Raw genomic sequence first — 6,000 nt, forward strand, 5'->3', positions numbered from 1 at the left:
AATTATTTAGGAAAAGGTCACCTTTTAGGAAAAGGGACCTTTTTCCTAAAAGGTGCCTGAGGACCACAAGGACAAAAGCGGGGAAGGAGCGGCTCACAACCCCCGAACACCCCCACTCCACACGGTTTCTCAGATCGAGCAGTTAAAACTGCCTGAAACAAGTTAATTGTTGCCAGGGTTGGAGGATTGGAAATTCTGGCCTCACACCCACTCTGTGAGCCTAACGTCCTGGCATCACTGTCTCCCTGGTGGGGGGTTCCACCTGGGCCCCCACCCTCATCCCTCCCCTCCCCTACCTTGTCCCTGCCCGGGCCCAGGTCTTCCAGGAGGCCAGAAGTGGGGTTGACAGGGGAAAACCATGTTATACTGCCAAGCTGTGGAGACACAAGTGCCTGGATGCCTGGGGGTGGGGGTAAGAAGGGCCGGGGGCTGGGGTACCACACTGCAGAATCACCAAATGCACAGTGACCCCCAGGCACGCGGTCACCCCTCTCCCAAACACCCGCACACTCATTGCTGCTCACAATGGCCTACTCACAAAACCCCCAAGATGGTGGCAAATGACACTCTTTTGGATTGGGCACACACTTGCCGAAACACACCCCGCCTGGCCTGTGTGTTGAGGCTGGTCCTTACCCTTAAGGATGGACTCTCATCAGACCTTAAACAAATGGATTCCCGGCACAAAAGCTGAGAAATGCTGTGGGCATTTGGGTAGCTGGCACTTTGGGACTATTACGAATGGACCTGTTAGGAACATTCTTTATACATGTGCAGGTATATATGTAAGGTTTACATATATATATGTGTGTGTGTGTGTGTATATATGATTCATTGGAAACACTGATGCTGAAGCTGAAACTCCAATACTTTGGCCACATGATGTGAATAACTGACTCATTTGAAAAGACCCTGATGCTGGGAAAGATTGAAAGTGTGAGGAGAATGGGATGACAGAGGATGAGATGGTTGGATGGCATCATCAACTGGATGGACGTGACTTTGAGTCAATCCTGGGAGTTGGTTGTGGACTGGGAGGCCTGGTGTGCTACAGTCTGTGGGGTTGCGAAGAGCTGGACATGCCTGAGTGACTGGACTCAACTGAACGGATATATACATGAGTTAACCTATAGATTTGCAGGCAGATTCTTTGTTGTCTGAGACATGAGGGAAGCCTATATATACTGGCAAGCTGCAGTCCATAGGGTCACAAAGAGCAGACACTGCCGAAGCAACAGCACATATATATATATATATATATATATATATATATATATATATATATAATGAGTTTATTTCTGTTTTTGTTTTATAGAAGTATAGTGGATTTACGGTGTTGTATTAGTTTTTGGGGCAGAGCAAAGTGATTCAGATAGAAGTATGTAGGATTTTTCAGATTGGTTTTCATTACAGGATACTAGATAGAGCTCCCTGGGCTATGCAGCAGGACCTTATGTATTTTTGTATATAGCAGTTTGTATCTGCTAATCCCAAAGGCCTAATTTATCCCTTCCCCAATCCCTTTCACTTTCAGTAAGTATAAGTGTGTTTCCTATGTCTGCGAGTCTGTTTCTGTTTCCTAAATCCATTTGTATGAATTTCCATCTCTAAGTTATATCATAAGGTATTTGTCTTTCTCTGCCTGTCTTCACTCGGTATGATAATCTCTAGGTCTATCCATGTTGCTGCAAATGGCATAATTTCATTCCTTTTGATGGCTTAGTGATACCGAAGTGACAGCACGTGTATATACATGAGTTAATTTTTGGTTTTGTTTTATAGAAGTATAGTGGATTTACGACAATGTTGTATTAGTTTCTGGTGCACAGCAAAGTAATTCGGATAGAAATATGAATGTTCAGATTGGTTTTCATTACAGGATATCAGATAGAGCTCCCTGGACTATGCAGCAGGACCTTATGTATTTTTGTATATAGCAGTTTGTATCTGCTAATCCCAAAGGCCTAATTTATCCCTTCCCCAACCCCTTTCCCTTTCAGTAAGTATCAGTGTGTTTTCTATGTCTGCAAGTCTGTTTCTGTTTCTTCTAAGTTCATTTTTATGAGATTCCATCTATATGTTATATTATAAGGTATTTGTCTTTCTCTGCCTGACTTCACTCGGGATGATAATCTCGAGGTCTATCCATGTTGCTGCAAATGGCATAATTTCATTATTTTTGATGGCTTAGTGATACTCCGTTGTGTATATGTACCACATCTTCTTCATCCGTTCGTCTGCTGATGGACCCTGAGGTTTCTTCCATGTCTTGGCTGTTGTAAACAGTGCTGCTCTGAGCATAGGGATGCATGGGTCTTTTCCAAGTAGAGTTTTCTTCAGGTAAATGCCTGGGAGTGGGATTGCTGGCTCATACGATAGCTTTATTTTTAGTTTGTAAGGAACCTACACACTGTTCTCTAGAGTGACGGCACCAGTTCATATTCCCACCAACAGTGTGAAGGGCTTCATGAAACATCTTCGTACACACCCTCTGTTAGCTTAATACGCATTTCTACTGGGAATATACCCAAGAACGGGGTTGTTGGGGTTGGACATGCATATGTGCAGTTATGCCAGCCACCAGTTTTCTCTTCTAAAGAGCAGCACCAATTCACACTTCCATAACAATGCACAAGAGTTCCAGGGGTTTCACCGCCTCACCGACTCTCCTGCTTTTCCTTTAATCAGTCGGAAGGATATGTGCTTGTACCCCTGGAATCTGGTTTTTGAAGGCAAAACTTTTGAAAGAAATTTCTCAAGATGAATAGATTATAAATATCCACAAAATTAAAACTTCAAAAGTAGAAGGTAGAGAGAGAGAGGCTTATTGTTTGTTTGTTTTAATGAATACACCTTGTTACGACTTGGGATTCTTGTGAAATGCATGTATTATCTTAAAGAGAAAACTCGCTCTATAATCTTCTAAACTGTTGAAGTGCTGAAGCTCATGGGTGATCATTTGACTTCTCAGAAATGAGTGGGTGCTTTCCAAAGTAACAGAGGGCTGGAAACTGGTGATAATCTTAAAGTCAGCCAGCACCAAAAAACTGTCATAAATATCTCATAAGCAGTGAAGTCAACAATACCTGCATGCAAGGAAGAACTGGAAAAGATGCTGATTGAATCAACAACAGAAAAACCCTGGGGGAAGGGCACTGCAGGGGGAGGAAACAGCCAGTGCAAAGGCCGTGAATCAGGGTTTCTGTTGCTTGCCACCAAAGGAGTCTGATACAGAGGCTTGTTGTTGTTGTTTAACTGCTAAGTCCTGTTGGCACAGTCTCTAGAGTCAGCCTCCTTGGATTGGAATCCTGGCTTAGTTCCTTATGATCTGTGTGACCTGAAGCAAGCGACAGGAACTCTGTGCCTCTGTTCTCTTATCTCAGAAAGAGACAGAATAACAGAATTGGTCACGTGGTCGTGAGCATTAAGGGGATCAACATGTGTAAAGACACTGGGTTGGTGCCTACTGCATGGTCAATACCCAAGAAAACTTCCTCACTCTAATTATCTGCATAGCAAAAAAGAGGGGAGGAGATTCTGGTCCATGGAGGAGAAATACATCTTGGGGGTTTGAAAGTAGGCCACTGTGAGCAGCAGTGAATGTGTGGGCGTGCCTTGGGGGTCACTGTGTATCTGAAGATGGCGCCGGGCGGGCCCCCAGGGCCCAGACATCAGTGCCACCCCCCTGACCCCCAGGCATCCAGACACTTGGGTCTCCGCGGCTCGGCAGTATAACACGGTTCTTGGTTCTTCCCTGTCAACCCCACCTGCCTCCTGGAAGACCTGGGCCCGGGCTGGGTCGAGGTCGAGGAGGGGAAGGGGCGCTGGGGGCGGGGGACCCAGGTGGAACCCCCGCCAGGGAGACAATATTCCAGGGATGCTGGGCTCACACAGCAGGTATGAGAGCAACATTTCCAACCCTCCAACCCTGTTAATAAAACCACAGCCAGCACTAGCACTTGCTCTCTGTTTTGGGCACTGTTGTAATCTCCAGATCTGAGTCCCTGTGGGCCCGGGCGGGGTCGGTGGTCTGGAGCCGCTCCTTCCGTGCTTTTGTCCAGGGTGTCCCCAGGCGGGTTTTCCGGGAACCCACCGCCCACACCGCCCCCGCGGGACGCCAGGAAGCGGCGCGGGACAAGCCCGCCCCCACTCTGTGCCTCTGGGCAGCCCAGAGCCGACTCGCTGCCGGGGCTCCGAAGGGTCTGCGCCATCCGAGCGAGTGCGCAGTGCGGGGCGGCGGGCGAAGGGCGGCGGGCCGCGGGCTGGCGCTGCGGGGTCGCCGCGGGGAGGGCGGAGGCGGCCCGCCCGGAGGTGCGGGTGCGTTCCGGCGGCGGGGCGCGGGCGCGCGCGCCGAGGAGCCCCCCGAGGAGCCCGCGGCTCCCCGAGGGCGGCCGCAGTCCTCAGACCCTTCTGAGGCGCGAGGCGGGCGATTCGTGGTCCGAGGGCTCCTCGGGCCGCCGGGAAGAGAGCAGGCTGGAGGGCAGCGAGGAGGACTGGGCCGTATGGGTGAGGGCCTGGCTGGGCCTCCTCCCTGGGCAGGTGCAGGAGGAGCAGGCGCCCGGCCCGAAGACGCCAGGAGGTAGGAGCGCGGGTCTGCGGGCCGCGCGGCTCCCGTGGGGGACGAGGCGCTCTGGGGAGGCGGCAGGGCCGGGGCCTCCTTCCGGAACGGCCGGAGGCAGCTCAGGAGGCTGACTCGGGGGAGCCTAGACGGGGGCCTGGGGGAGTGCGGAGGGGCGTGGAACCCCTCCGGAGCCTTTCGGGGGCACCAGAGCAAGCTGGCGAGAAGCGTGCTTGCCAGAGCGTTATGGAGCCTCGCGTGTATCCGCGCCCGCGCCTGCGGCCGGCAGGTGCCTGGAGCGCGCCGGGGACGCGCATCTGAGGGGGGCGACCTCTGGGGGAGACCGGGCGTCGGCCCCCGGGTCCAGCCCTAGGCGATCCTGTGTCTGGAGGCCTATTCCGGCTTTGCAAACGTGTCTGCCAAGGCGTCTGTGTCTTTATGTCCCCGTGTCCAAAGTGTCTGTTTGAAAATAGGTGTTTCTGCAAGTCCGTACATGCGTGTGTCTGTGTGTGTATCTGCCCGGATTGTCTGCTCTTTCAAGCTCCACGAACCTAAACCTGAACGTTTGTGTGTGTGGATCTGTGAGCGGGTCGTAGCGTTTCCAAAAGGCCCGCGAGCTGAAGGGGTGACTCTGATTTTCCAGGAATGTCTGTGACTGCGGTGTGGGTGTGGGTATGTGTGTGTCTGTGTGCACGGCTGGGTGTCTCCGAGGGTGTCTGAGAGAGACACGCCAGGGTTTCTCTCTGCTTATCTGTGTGATTTGATTTCCTAGTAGGTTTCACTGTTTACCAAGCCTGTAAGTCAAAAGGAGTGATTCTGAGGTTTAAAAACACCATCTGGATAGAGTGTAAAGGCCAGTGAACCTGCGGGTGGGGGTGGGGGTGGTCTGAGAGGGGAAGCCTCTGGAGATGGGTCCCCAGGTGAGACTGGGTGTGGAGCCTGGGGTGTCAGACAGAGGTGGTCTGGGTGTCCCATAGAGTGTCCTTTCAGATTGAATTGTGCAAATATGTGTGTCCTGAGTGTGTGTGCCTGGAAGTGCCCAGTATTTGAAGCTGTGTGTATCTGCATGTCTGTGTGTGTGTGTGTGCGCGCACGCGTGCCTGAGCGTTCCTGAACCTCACGATGTGTTAATGCCCATTTGCGTGTGTTTCAGGATCTACAAGTGCAAAGTGTGTCTTTATTTGCACACGTGGGGCTCTGGGGCCAGGGGTGTGGCTGGGAGTTGTTGAGAGTGTCCCCCTGTGTGTCCCCAGCAGGGAGTCAGCTCCCGGGAGGGAGTCACTGTGTGTCTGTAATCCTGCAGGACCCTCGCCCCTGGGTCTCTGAAGCTTGAGCCTCTGTGCCTTTCCCAGGAAGGCCTGGCCCCACAGTGGGGGAGGGGCGCTGGGCGAGGGGCCAGGCGCTGAGGTCCAGTAGGGACAGCTCACAGGAGGGACAGTGAT

The sequence above is a fragment of the Giraffa tippelskirchi genome, chromosome Y (genome assembly GCF_054371585.1).
Source record: "Giraffa tippelskirchi isolate mGirTip1 chromosome Y, T2T-mGirTip1v1.2.pri, whole genome shotgun sequence".
In the NCBI taxonomy this organism is placed as follows: Eukaryota; Metazoa; Chordata; class Mammalia; order Artiodactyla; family Giraffidae; genus Giraffa; species Giraffa tippelskirchi.